The sequence below is a fragment of the Mytilus galloprovincialis genome, chromosome 5, assembly GCF_965363235.1.
Source record: "Mytilus galloprovincialis chromosome 5, xbMytGall1.hap1.1, whole genome shotgun sequence".
NCBI classification, from domain to species: domain Eukaryota; kingdom Metazoa; phylum Mollusca; class Bivalvia; order Mytilida; family Mytilidae; genus Mytilus; species Mytilus galloprovincialis.
Window position 1 is genome coordinate 55,721,622 of NC_134842.1, and position 15,691 is coordinate 55,737,312.

Below are 15,691 nucleotides of genomic sequence, written 5' to 3' on the forward strand. Positions count from 1 at the left end.
ATTATTCAGTTTGGCAGCTTCAGACGCATGAATAATAAAGATCCTTATACATTTATACAAAGTCTCTTATCATTCAATAAAATGGTTTGAGTCGTACCTGTCTAATAGAAAACAAAAAGTGTTCTCTGGTAATACAGCCTCAGAATCTAAATGTATCAAATATGGGGTTCCCCAATGGTCAATTTTAGGTCCCCTTTTGTTTGTCTTATTCATAAATGACATGACTTTAAAAGCCACTCATACAGCCATTGATATGTATGCTGATGATACAACACTTCATACATATGGAACAAATAAGGAAGAGATAGAAAGGAAACTAAATTACGATGCCAACACTATAAATAATTGGTGTCTGAACAATAGGATGGTTATAAATTCCTTAAAAACTACTTCTATGTTGATTGGAACAAATAAGAAATGGACTTTGCTAGGAAATGATATGAATATATGTATACAAGATAGCCCAATCACACCCGTTGAAATACAGACACTTTTGGGTGTACATGTATATATTGACAAACATTTGGACTGGAAATTTCAAATTGACTATGTATGTAAAAACTTAAGTTCTCGTATCGCACTGCTATCTAGAATTAAGAAATTGTTGGATATAAGTAGTAGAAAGCTGTTTTATAATGCTTATATTCTGCCCATATTTGATTTTTGTTGCTCAATATGGGGAAATTGCTATGAGGATGGATATAAACAAATTCTTAAAATGCAGAAAAGAGCTGCAAGGATTATACAGGATGCACCAATACTAATACCTAGTATAAATTTATTTAAAGAGCTAAAGTGGTTGAATTTCAAATCTAGAATTTCATATCATAAACTTCTTCTTGTTCATAAAATTCTAAACGATAAAGCACCTGATTACTTAAAGGAACTCTGTTGTCCAATTTTTAACCTACATAGTGAAACGAAACTGGGGTACTGTCTATGCGACCTTAACCTATACTTTCTATAAACTAGACAGCAATCCAACTTTTCATTTAATCTATCTCGAGGGTAGGTTCGGCCTATGCTTTCGCTCTAGGACTTCTATTATAGTGATGCCCGACTAGAATATATTAAAGAGTTTTATTAGGTATAATTTTTACCGGTCTATGCCACCAGTTTATAATTCATTTAAATATGTGTTCTGGAACAAGATGTCTCTGATGTTCAGTACTCTCCAAGTCTCAGTTAAGTGTGACTTCTGGATTCTATTACCAAAGGTAAACAAGGAAGATCTAGGCTACTCAGAGGGCCAACCAGATCCTAACCTTTGACCTTGACCGCAGTCGTGCTATCCTAGTGTAGAACTTGATGAACAACTGAAATGACAATCTGGACTGTTACCAAATATAGGATCTGGCAATATCAGTTTACCAGAGAAATCAGTCCTAACACTACAGTTAGGGTAGTAGCCGAGTAATATACTGCACCTCTAAAAATATGTCTAGGTATTTTTATTGCTCAAGTGTGAAGTACCGTCATACACTAATTCTATATTATAGATCTGTATGGGTTGGAGTAAAACTAAAACATTTCCCATAAACCTAAAGGTAAACAAGTAATAAAAGGGCAGACAGACAGACAGACGGACCAAATGTAAATAGCCCGACCCAACAAGTGTGGTCGTTTCAAGTACGACACCACAAAAATAACAGACTTTTAAAACAAATCTATTTCAGAATTTCCAAACCCGTAGTTGGATTTATATACCAAATACACAAGCAAATACCAGAAAATAAATATCCAAAGGGAAGCTAAGACAACATAAGACTCGTTCTGTCCTGAATATGCTTTCACTTAAATAATCTGTAATCAGCAAACCATGAAACGCAGACTCATGGGAGGTTCAAAATCTAGGTTGTTATCAATACCAAAGGAAGTAATCAGGACGAGTTTTAATCGAAGGATCAATTCAGGCAAGGGACAAGGCGTTTCTCTGCAATAAAATAATTCAGTAAGATACAACTTTTATTAGACAACACGCATATGAATCAGCTGCACATTTAATAAGTTACAGTTTTGCGAGTCAATGGTCTATTTCTGCAGTCTATAACAAGATTTCTTAGACCAAGAAAATAAATTCTTTCAGTATCTAACTTTCTTTAACGACTCACTCTGCCGTTCTGATCAGGGCTTGCATATGGATTTCGCTTGTTAACACTTTAATACTTAAATTTACCGTCCTTAAGTTCAAGTCATAGATTTGAGTCACCCACGTGAATGCCAACAAATAATGACTCCGAACTTTTACTTGCTTTAACCCGCAAGTTATAAATAACTTTAACCTTAACAACTGAACAGCTGAACAGTTAACCGAATCTCGTTATTCGCCAACTGACAACTTTTATTCAGTTCAAAGAACTTTTCAAAAACTCAACTCATAATTTAACCAGCGAACAGCTTTCTAAATAATTCACGCCTCAACACGTAAATATTCAAAGTTTTCCGCTAAATCTCCAATGCAAACCGTGATCAAAAACCAGCCAGTTTTAGTCACTCAAAATATGTACATGAAAATCATAGGAGGGGGAACTTATTACCTAAAAATACTGTAAAACACATTTTCTTCAATACACTAATTATAGTATATAAAATAGCGCGTGATTCCTACCGAGACCACTTCCAAAAATATCGCGCACATGGTTGAAAATTCCCCTTTTTACCTTACATCTATACACCTGGAAGTCTGGGCTGAGAATGATTTCTACCAGACAATATCTGCACGAGCTAAATTTTCCCCGGGAATTCAATCGAGCTCTCTGATTGGTTGAGAAGGGAAAACATTTTTAATGCTAATGCGAGGTTCGTTACGTCACTAAAATTTAATGAATGAAATAAAAATCGAAAAGTAATAAAATAATAAAAAACAATCTTTCTGGAAAAATAATGAAAAATAGTAATAATGAAATAAATAAATGAACCAAATAAAGTGACCCACAAACGTTACATTACCCCCTTTCCCACAGAACAGATATGTCCGCATATCTGGCAAAATCCATGTGCTAGTTAACGCGCGCTGCTATGCAAAGCTGGTGGTCTCGGGTGCAAGAAATCAAAATTTTCAATTAAGATTAAAACATCTCCCCTCCTGAAATATACAAATAATTATACAAGCTGAAAAATATATTTACTCCACATTATTACGAAAAAATATATCTCAGCCACCACCAACCACTCCACATTAAAATGTATATAATTATCTATAACAAGTGACAACAAATGGCATTATTGATTTTTATTTTCTAAGAGAAAGCTTAACAGCCCTCTTTAAGGAATAATAATAAGTCCTCATTTTGGTTTTATTCAAATGGACACCATATGTTGTCAATAGAAATTTTGATGTCAACCTCTTTGGTGTCCAATACACTAGAAAACCTTTAAACTCCCTTTTTGTCAAATTTACAAGTTCCAGATTAATCTGGGCTCTTCTGCCTGCATATACAGACCTTGAAACTCTAGTTTTCAACCTATGAAACAATTGAACTATAACCACCTTCTTTACATTTTTAGACTTCAAATGTCTCAAAAACTCTTTAAAAGTCTCTATAAAAGTATTAACCTTGAAATTATGGTTATCTATGTCATTACCTCCAATTTGTAATACTACTATTGTAGGAGAAAAATTAGTGATCAATCTTTGAAAGACATGATCTTGTATCATATTGCACAATTTTGTACCACCTTTACCATACATAATACCATTAATATAAGTAATACCAAAGTTGGTTGACATCCTATTCATTTTACAATAATTAGATAATCTTCGAATATAACTATGTCCCAAAGTAAGTACAGTGGGATTCATTTTTAATCTTTAAATCTATTTTCTCCAATATAATTTTAATATATCTTTACTTTTGGTTACTGAATTTTAACCCTGAAAATAAATTGAAGGTGATATTAATATTGAATTAATCATGATTAACCGAAATAAATTCTATTTATAATTACATTGTTTTCTCTTAAAATTAAAGAAACGATAGTCCTTGTTCAACACCTGATTCCTAGCGAAAAAAGTTCATCTCCACCAACACGGAATCAGTATAAGCGTTGAATAATGATAAAGATCTGAAGCACTTCCAAGATTTGTAGGTATATTTTTCAAACCAATGACACAAGTTTACGGATAAACAATTATGGATATATTTTCCTTTGATGAGTTTACGGATAAACAATGGATATATTTCCCCTTTGATGATAATCGAATGTTCTGTATACCATCAGCAAACGAGTTTTTCTCCAAGACGGTATGTTTCGTCTGGTTTTACGACTGCAAAATGTAGCAATTATCATGGTTTTAGACCGTAATAAAGTTATCAACTTGATTCCGAATGTTCTTCTCTACTGGATATATAACTGAAGCCATTTCTTAACACACTTCTATACGTCTTTATATTGTTGTAAGTTTAGATATTTCTGGACGACTTGGTATTGCAAGTTTAAATATTTCTAGACGTCTTGGTATGGTAAGTTTAGATACTTCTAGACGTCTTGGTATTGTAAGTTAAGATACTTTGTATAAATGTCTTTTATACAATCGCCTCAGTTTGAGACTAAAACGATTGATAATACGTATTTTGTTGTACAAAACAATTAATTTTCCAAAACTTGGATACAGTTCAATTCAAAATAATACATGTTGCATGGAGTAGGCTGGGTAACATCTCATATAAAATCTATCTGTGGCAATTACCTCCTCCAACACCTAACTGTTGGTTAGTTTTCTGGCGATACATATATATAAATATCAGTCATACCAATTGAGTGAATTTCCACCATAGAATCTTACAGTAATATCCACCATGATTTCACATAGACTCAGACATTTTCAAACACAATTTCCTTTACAATAGCTTATAGCCACAATATTGTATGAATATCGGTTGAAATATAGGCACTAACTTGTATATCTCGCACAAAAACTAACTTGTATATTTCATTGATTTGATGTTAAACAATGGAAGTGTTGGATAAGACGCACAGACGTGGTTATGGAGACACCACGATCCACCATTTATCCAGCGTTGTAAACCACGAACAGATGTTGAACCCTAATCTCTTATTACTTATAACTAAATATATATAATAAATGAAAGTTCCAACTATTTGAAGTGATATAATTAACAAGAACTATAATATTTGTCAAATTATTAATTAAGAATTATAAAATTGGCTTTTAATAGGATTCAGTCACAGAATCCGAGCAAGAAAAAGAACAAATTTTTCAGTTGAAACCTTCACTCGGTACTATCGTATTAACAAAAATATAAAAAAAAAATACATCACCATTACACTAATCCTCTATTACTTGTCTGGCTTGGAATGGATTTCATTTCTCAATTTTAGGGAAAAAAAAAATAAAAAAAATAATTGGGTGTTGGCATGGACATCAGGCAATTTTTGACCATACGACATCAATACAAACAACCAATTTTTAGTTGAACCAAGTTAATACATCATCCCAAAAGAATTCCTTCTACTATGTTCCAATTCAAGATCACAGGAGGAATTAAATTTTTCTTTCATTCCAAGCAGACATAAACCTTATCTTATGTTAATATCTATAATTATGTGGAGTTTACAAAACTTAGTGGTGTGGCAGCGGTGGCTAAGAAAATAAAAACAAATATATACACATAAAAACAGCTGACAAGACAACTACAAAACAGGATTCTCAGTCTAGCTCAGTATATTTATTTTAATAAAAGACATAATCTCTAAATCGCCTAGGAGGAAGTCGCCTACGTCTGCCGGGTATCGATGGTGGGGTTTGGGGTTGCTGATCGAACACACCCTCTTCATTCCCACTCTCATCATTACTCATATCTTCAGTTTCTGAACCCTCGCCTGAAGAAAGGGGTCTTTGAGGAGGGCTAATAATAGGCTTTTTAACCAAAGTCCTATCAGGGTGAGGAGTAACAAGAGAACCTTCAAGTTGGATCATATAATTTGCATCAGACAATTTCTTGACTATGCGATATGGTCCTACCCAAAATTTTTGCAACTTTGGGGACAGTCCCTTCTTTTTACGAGGTGTAAATAACCAAACCAGATCATTTTCCTTGTAGGGTTTCCCAGACTGCTTCAAGTCATAATTGACTTTCTGCCTTTTCTGTTGTGTTTTCATATGACCTCTGACAATATCATACGCTTTATTGATGTTGTCCTGTAATTTCCCTATATATTCTATATGGGAGGGTGGACTTGAGGGTAAAGGTTCATGTAAAAGGGTCAGGGGAATATTAATTTCCCTACCAAACATAAGTTTGTTTGGGGTCATTCCAGTAGTTTCTTGAACACTGGAGCGTATTGCCATTAGGGCAAATGGTAACCACTCATCCCAATCGGTTTGACCTTCATCAATATATGAAGCAATAACATTTTTTAATGTATGGTTCATTTTCTCCACTAGACCATCTGTCATTGGATGATATGAACTGGTACGAGTCTTATGGATACCAAACAGGTCACATAATTGTTGAAAAAGCCTCGCCTCAAAACAAGGTCCTTGATCACTCAGAAAAATTCTGGGCACACCAAAGCGGGAAATAAATTCTTTACAAAAATATCGAGCAACTGTGCAACTCCCCATATCTGGAATTCCACTCACTTAGTAAAATAGTCCATAAGTACTAACACATACCTATTTTTAAACTTTGTAATGGGAAAAGGACCCGTAATATCCATAGCTACTCTTTCCAAAGGTTCCCCTACCCTAATATTCTCCATTTCTGCCCTATTTTTCCTTGGAGGGTTTTTCCTAGCACAACAAATTGGGCAACTTTTTATCCAATCAGTTACATCACTTTGCAAATTAACCCAATAAAACCGTTGACGTACTTTCTGGACAGTTTTTGTTATACCCAAGTGGCCACCTGAAACGTCGTCATGTGCCAGAGTCAGAATTTTCTGTCTCAACTTCTTAGGGGCGATCACTAGACGAGATATTTCATCTGTCTCTAATCTAAACCACTTTCTATAGAGAACATCATCAACCAATTCAAGCTGTTCCCACATATTCCAGTAGGCTTTAATAACGCTACTTTGTCCGGAGACATGAGAAAAGGGAGGCTTCTCCACATGAGACTTAAGCATAGCTATAACAAATTCTAGTTCAGAATCTGCACGTTGGGCCTCAAGGACTTCCTGTGTAGTGAATCCTTGTATTTGAATACTAGAAACTTTAGGATATCTAGAGAGGGCATCAGCATTCTGATGGTGGACCCCAGGTCTATATTCAAATTGAATATCATAGTTTGCCAAAAATTCTAACCACCTAGCTACCTGACCATGAGGTTCTTTAAAGTTACGCAACCAGGTAAGAGACCCATGGTCGGTTCTAACAATAAATTTTTGACCATATAGATAATGCTTAAAATGTTTAATGGACTTAATCACAGCAAGTAGTTCCTTACGAGTTGTACTATAATTAATCTCTTGGGGAGAATGAGTTGTGGTATAAAATGCAACCTCTCGCTCTAACCCATCCTCACAAAGCTGAGACAAAACTGCCCCCACTGCAGTGTCACTAGCATCAGTGTCTAAAATAAAGGGTTTAGAAAAATCTGGGTAGTTCAGAACAGCTGAATCTATCAAACAATGCTTTAACTGATCAAAAGCAATCTGACATGTTTCATCCCAAAGAAATCTGCTATTCTTTTTGGTCAAATTAAAAAGAGGAGCAGCAATTTTTGAAAAATCTTTAATAAATCTCCTGTAATATGATGCCAACCCCAAAAATGACCTGACTTCCTTCAATCTTTTTGGAATAGGCCAATCCTGAACTTTAGCTACCTTTTTAGGGTCACACTTTATCCCATCCCGAGAAACATAATGTCCCAAATATTTAACCTCGGACTGAAACAAGTGACACTTTTGAGGTTTTAATTTGAGACCAGCCTTTTGAAATTTATCAAATACCCTATCTAAATCTTGAACATGTTTATCAAATGATTTTGAAAAAATAATGACATCGTCCAGGTAGATTAGGCAAATGTCCCACTGTAAACCCGCTAGGATCTTTTCCATTAGGCGCTGAAAGAAACTAGGAGCATTTGTCAGCCCAAATGGCAGGGTATTAAATTCATATAGACCTTTGCCTGTACTAAAAGCAGTTTTCTCTCTACTATCGGGGTGTACCTCGGCTTGCCAGTAACCGCTAGCCATATCAACAGTACTCATGTACAGGGAACCGGACAAGGCATCTAGACTATCGTCTATTCGAGCAATCGGGTAGCTATCGCCTTTTGTCACAGAGTTCAGTTGACGATAATCAATAACGAACCGATAGGAGTTATCTGGCTTCATGGTAAGTAGTATAGGAAAGCTATAGGGGCTGTTAGAAGGACTGATTACCCCTTGCTTCAACATATCTTGGACTTGTCTATCAATTTCATCCCTTTTATGGATGGGAAGACGGTAAGGTCTCAATTTTATAGGGGGAGAGTCACCAGTATCAATGACGTGTTGTAATATATCAGTGCGGCCCAATTTGCCACCCTTATCAAGAAAAATGTCAGAATATTTGTCTAACAATTTTTCAACTTTTTGTTTTTGTTCATCATCCAAATCGACACATGCCTCCTCCAACAGAGACTGTAATAAGGGATCACGAGGTGTATCAGATGATCTATTCAATTGTTGACAGATCTGGACTGTATGTACTAGTCCTACTCCCATACCCCTAGGAATAGTACAAGGTTCATCTGAAATATTCATCAGTCTTATAAGAACACAATTGCCAACAGTATTGACCAATGTGCGAGCCATAAGAACAGAATAATTCTGTCTTAGCAAAGAGCCAAGTGGTTCTATCTGACCTTCAGGGAACCAGTCACCTCTGAACCTTATTTTATCAGTCGTGATAATCTCTGAATTGGGTGGTATATAAGTGTCTCTAGATAATGAAACTTTACAACAAAGTTTTCTTGTATCTGAAGAAAGGTGGAAGGCATTGCCATCAATATATATAGTTTTCTTCTTAAAATCCATCTGGGCCCCAAATTTATCTAGGAAATCAACCCCCAATATCCCCGACTCTGGAATATCAGCAACAACAACTTGCTGAGTAAAAACATGTACACCAACTTTAATATCAACCGAGATGGTACCAAGTGAAGTGATTATTTCTCCACTTACAGTTTCAAACTGCAAGTTATTTTTAGACAAAGGATATAAACCAGGTTTTCCTTCTGTAATGCTACTATACATTTCTAAATTTAATAAAGAGATAGTAGAACCAGTATCAACCAAAAATCTAACATTTTCTTGTCCTATCATGGTATTCAAATATAAAGCAGCAAGCTGACTAATGGCCAGGGTGTGTTCGTCAGGCAGATGGGTGGCCCCACCATCTACCAATACCCGTTTAAAGACCCATTTGGACAATCTCTCTTAAAATGGTGCAAGTCCCCACAATTCCAACACCCCCTCTGAGAAAAATTATCTCTACCTCCATAAAAGGTTGGTGCATTTCCCTGGGACTGACCTGTAAATCCAGTATTTTGGTCAGGATAGTTAAAATACCCTCCATTTTGGTTTTGACCATTGAATTGGCCATGAGAATTATATCCCCCCCTCTGGGCACCTCTACCATAATTTCCTCTCCCTCTTCCTCTATACCTGTTACCATATCCACCCCTATTGCCAAATTTTGGGGTATTCCCTGCAGGTATCTGAATTGGCGCTGGCGCGGCGGCGGCCTCCTCCACGCGATCAGCGGAAAATTTTCCCACGGATAACTTCGCCACACACTCGCGCAATTCCTCCAATTGCTTACTAAACACGGAAAATTGATCAGAGGGTTCAACTTCGATAAGTGATTGAGTTTTTGGACGTTTCTTTTCCAACGTTACATATGACTCTTCACGTAAAGCTAAGTCGACAGCCGCGGCCAATGTCTTAGGACTTAAACGACGTACTTGTTTCTGTACCTCACTGTCTGACAAAGCATCAATAAAATACTGAATCGACATCTTTTGTTTAGAGTCAGAGTCTATACTGGGATATGCTTTGCATACTAACCTAAATACAGCAGATGAAAGCTGCAATAAGCTCTTATATGAACTCTGAGTCATACTATGTAATTGACTTAAATAAACTCCGGGATCCTGAATAGGATCAAATTTTTGAATAAGAAATTTAATAAGTGAACCATAGTCTCCCTTTTCAATCAAAGTCATATCATTGTACAACTGCAAAGCTTGAGCTCTCAAAAATGTCGGCAGTATTTTTACACACTGATCATCAGTCCACAAATTAATGGCACGACAATTTTCAAATTGACTTAACCAATCTCTTATCTCGTTTAAACGCGCGCGGAAGTGGTCTCGGTGGTGACGATAAGCGTGTTTGTGAACTCCCTTTATTTTTATCCCGGACTGTCACAAAAGCATCCCAAGCTCTTGTTACCTCTGGTGTGTCATACTGATCTCCCAGATAGGTACTCTCGTACCTAGGAATAGGGGCCTTTTTAATGGGACTATGTGGTGATGGAAGCCGCTTCGGAGTAGAGCTATATTTCTCAACCCGATCAAGTTTAGGCGAGAAGGTAACTCTCTTAAACTCATCCATCTCAGGAATAAGCCTTCTCCGAGGTATAGCCCCTGCATAGTCTATCTTGTGTACAGAACTAGGTGGACCTGTATCCAAGTCATGGAATTTAGCCCGAGGCTCAACCTCAGCGAGATACAATTCATTCTCTTCAATCTTTTGTTTCATCTCCCGCAACTCCTTTTTAATCTTTTGAGTATCCATAACTAACCCTTGAATTCTTTTATTTAATTTTAAATTTATAAATATTTTTTTTTTAAAGTGTTTTAACTTATTTAGTTTTTATAAATAAATTTATCAAGTACACATTATATATGAGAGGGTCCCTACGTGGGCGCCAGTGAAACGAAACTGGGGTACTGTCTATGCGACCTTAACCTATACTTTCTATAAACTAGACAGCAACCCAACTTTTCATTTAATCTATCTCGAGGGTAGGTTCGGCCTATGCTTTCGCTCTAGGACTTCTATTATAGTGATGCCCGACTAGAATATATTAAAGAGTTTTATTAGGTATAATTTTTACCGGTCTATGCCACCAGTTTATAATTCATTTAAATATGTGTTCTGGAACAAGATGTCTCTGATGTTCAGTACTCTCCAAGTCTCAGTTAAGTGTGACTTCTGGATTCTATTACCAAAGGTAAACAAGGAAGATCTAGGCTACTCAGAGGGCCAACCAGATCCTAACCTTTGACCTTGACCGCAGTCGTGCTATCCTAGTGTAAAACTTGATGAACAACTGAAATGACAATCTGGACTGTTACCAAATATAGGATCTGGCAATATCAGTTTACCAGAGAAATCAGTCCTAACACTACAGTTAGGGTAGTAGCCGAGTAATATACTGCACCTCTAAAAATATGTCTAGGTATTTTTATTGCTCAAGTGTGAAGTACCGTCATACACTAATTCTATATTATAGATCTGTATGGGTTGGAGTAAAACTAAATCATTTCCCATAAACCTAAAGGTAAACAAGTAATAAAAGGGCAGACAGACAGACAGACGGACCAAATGTAAATAGCCCGACCCAACAAGTGTGGTCGTTTCAAGTACGACACCACAAAAATAACAGACTTTTAAAACAAATCTATTTCAGAATTTTCAAACCCGTAGTTGGATTTATATACCAAATACACAAGCAAATACCAGAAAATAAATAGCCAAAGGGAAGCTAAGACAACATAAGACTCGTTCTGTCCTGAATATGCTTTCACTTAAATAATCTGTAATCAGCAAACCATGAAACGCAGACTCATGGGAGGTTCAAAATCTAGGTTGTTATCAATACCAAGGGAAGTAATCAGGACGAGTTTTAATCGAAGGATCAATTCAGGCAAGGGACAAGGCGTTTCTCTGCAATAAAATAATTCAGTAAGATACAACTTTTATTAGACAACACGCATATGAATCAGCTGCACATTTAATAAGTTACAGTTTTGCGAGTCAATGGTCTATTTCTGCAGTCTATAACACGATTTCTTAGACCAAGAAAATAAATTCTTTCAGTATCTAACTTTCTTTAACGACTCACTCTGCCGTTCTGATCAGGGCTTGCATATGGATTTCGCTTGTTAACACTTTAATACTTAAATTTACCGTCCTTAAGTTCAAGTCATAGATTTGAGTCACCCACGTGAATGCCAACAAATAATGACTCCGAACTTTTACTTGCTTTAACCCGCAAGTTATAAATAACTTTAACCTTAACAACTGAACAGCTGAACAGTTAACCGAATCTCGTTATTCGCCAACTGACAACTTTTATTCAGTTCAAAGAACTTTTCAAAAACTCAACTCATAATTTAACCAGCGAACAGCTTTCTAAATAATTCACGCCTCAACACGTAAATATTCAAAGTTTTCCGCTAAATCTCCAATGCAAACCGTGATCAAAAACCAGCCAGTTTTAGTCACTCAGTATATGTACATGAAAATCATAGGAGGGGGAACTTCTTACCTAAAAATACTGTAAAACACATTTTCTTCAATACACTAATTATAGTATATAAAATAGCGCGTGATTCCTACCGAGACCACTTCCAAAAATATCGCGCACATGGTTGAAAATTCCCCTTTTTACCTTACATCTATACACCTGGAAGTCTGGGCTGAGAATGATTTCTACCAGACAATATCTGCACGAGCTAAATTTTCCCCGGGAATTCAATCGAGCTCTCTGATTGGTTGAGAAGGGAAAACATTTTTAATGCTAATGCGAGGTTCGTTACGTCACTAAAATTTAATGAATGAAATAAAAATCGGAAAGTAATAAAATAATAAAAAACAATCTTTCTGGAAAAATAATGAAAAATAGTAATAATGAAATAAATAAATGAACCAAATAAAGTGACCCACAAACGTTATAATAGTAGAAATCTAAGGTCATCTGCAAATCTAAGGTCATCTGCAAATAATAATTTAGCTGTTGTACGACCGAACACAAATTCAATGAAGAAATCTTTTGCATATAGCTCATCTATACTTTGGAATAAACTACCAAATGAAATAAATGTTGTGAAAACCTGGACACTTTTAAACAAAAATGTGTTGATTTCTTGACTATAAAAGATTTATAACAACTTACTCAAATATTCTAATGATTTGTATGTTATGTATATATATATATATATTTGATTTTTGTTGCTCAAAATGGGGAAATATATATATATATATAACTCGTCTAAACATCAACCCAACAATGTTAGATCTATATTCTTGCTTGCTTGCTTGCTTGCTTGCTTGCTTGCTTGCTTGCTTGCTTGCTTGCTTGCTTGCTTGCTTGCTTGCTTGCTTGCTTGCTTGCTTGCTTGCTTGCTTGCTTGCTTGCTTGCTTGCTTGCTTGCTTGCTTGCTTGCTTGCTTGCTTGCTTGCTTGCTTGCTTGCTTGCTTGCTTGCTTGCTTGCTTGCTTGCTTGCTTGCTTGCTTGCTTGCTTGCTTGCTTGCTTGCTTGCTTGCTTGCTTGCTTGCTTGCTTGCTTGCTTGCTTGCTTGCTTGCTTGCTTGCTTGCTTGCTTGCTTGCTTGCTTGCTTGCTTGCTTGCTTGCTTGCTTGCTTGCTTGCTTGCTTGCTTGCTTGCTTGCTTGCTTGCTTGCTTGCTTGCTTGCTTGCTTGCTTGCTTGCTTGCTTGCTTGCTTGCTTGCTTGCTTGCTTGCTTGCTTGCTTGCTTGCTTGCTTGCTTGCTTGCTTGCTTGCTTGCTTGCTTGCTTGCTTGCTTGCTTGCTTGCTTGCTTGCTTGCTTGCTTGCTTGCTTGCTTGCTTGCTTGCTTGCTTGCTTGCTTGCTTGCTTGCTTGCTTGCTTGCTTGCTTGCTTGCTTGCTTGCTTGCTTGCTTGCTTGCTTGCTTGCTTGCTTGCTTGCTTGCTTGCTTGCTTGCTTGCTTGCTTGCTTGCTTGCTTGCTTGCTTGCTTGCTTGCTTGCTTGCTTGCTTGCTTGCTTGCTTGCTTGCTTGCTTGCTTGCTTGCTTGCTTGCTTGCTTGCTTGCTTGCTTGCTTGCTTGCTTGCTTGCTTGCTTGCTTGCTTGCTTGCTTGCTTGCTTGCTTGCTTGCTTGCTTGCTTGCTTGCTTGCTTGCTTGCTTGCTTGCTTGCTTGCTTGCTTGCTTGCTTGCTTGCTTGCTTGCTTGCTTGCTTGCTTACTGGACCAAATACTGTGTAGAGAGCTCCACCAAATGTAGTTTTGGAGATTTGCTATATACCTGGGACCTAGTTAGCTCATTATAGAATTGAAATGGAAATGGAGAATATGTCAAAGAGACAACACCCGACGAAAGAACAGACAACAGGGATTGATACTACTCAATTCAATCATTGTCACATGTAGCTAGTTTGCGATTTACGTGTGGTAAGTAAACCAGGACGGACTCAACGAAAGATTTTGAAAGCAGGGAAAACTGTGCAGCTTGCAATCGGCATAACTGTTTCAGAGGACAATACGAACACTAAAAAAATACAGGCTAGATATAACGCAAAGGTACTTTATTTCTGGGTTTTTTTCTGAGTGAAAATTATGTGGGAAAATTTGGCTTCATTGGAAACTTTTCATCGGCTCGACCGAAATATTTTTTTCACCACAAATTTTATGTCGAAAAAAAATACGTACACCCCCTTTTTTTTAAAGTAAAATGGTCGTTCCTTTAATAATTATCACATCAAATCTATTGAATTAAAATGCTACACACATTTAGTAGGAAAATAAATAATCAAATCAGATTTTCAAAACAGAAAAAAATCCATACAGACTTTTAAAATTCCACCTAGGTAGTAGGATTTTTGAAGTAGGAATATCAAAAAATCACGATCTTATTTATGGTGATGCAAGTCAAAATAATAGGCATCCCTACAAACCAAATATCTGTTTTAGTAATAAAAAAAAAAGTGTATAAAATGTTTAACTATGTATAGCTGACTTCGGTTATGGGCTTTGCTCTTTTTTTGTCTAAATTCGAACGCTATCTGGAAGTGTATATCTTTGAGCATTGTGCAGGCCCGTAGCCAGGAATTTCCAAGATTGAGGGGTGGGGGGTGTTGTGTTTGGATTCATGAACTCGACTTTAACAGTCACAATTTGAACAGAATATTGACTTTAACAGTGCTTATTTGGTTTCAAGGGGGTGGGGGTCGTCCGAACCTCCCGACCCCCCTGGCTACGGGTATGCTGTGCATGATCTTCATTAAATCTATATTAGATACACTTACTTTAAAAATCGCATCTAACCTATCTCTAAAAGATGTCAACTGTGTGTTTCATGTACTAATTTTAAGACAGATAATATCAAAATGAAAGAAAATGTACCCCCTATAACTCAAACTATGGATAATTCTATTTAAAGAAGCCGGGTCTATTATTCAGTTACTCATGAATAATAAAGACGTGATAACATTTTTTAACTGGACCAAATTACTCTGTATAGAGCGCTCCAGACCAAATGTAGTTTTGGATATTTGCTATATACCTGGGACCTAGTAAGTTCATTATAAAATTGAATATGGAAATGGAGAATATGTCAAAGAGACAATTAACAGCCGACCAAAGAACAGACAACAGGGATTGATACTACTCAATTCAATCATTGTCACATGTAGCTAGTTTGCGATTTACGTGTAGTAAGTAAACCAGGACGGTCTCAACGAAAGATTTTGAAA

At 36.5% G+C, this 15,691-nt stretch overlaps 1 protein-coding gene across 1 annotated transcript in view; it reads right to left on the reverse strand.

The window, feature by feature from the left end:
- The window catches only part of LOC143076069 (uncharacterized), a 42,108-nt gene that overhangs the window by 1,985 nt on the left and 24,432 nt on the right, over positions 1 to 15,691 (reverse strand). The gene's annotated exons all lie outside the window — the stretch shown is intronic.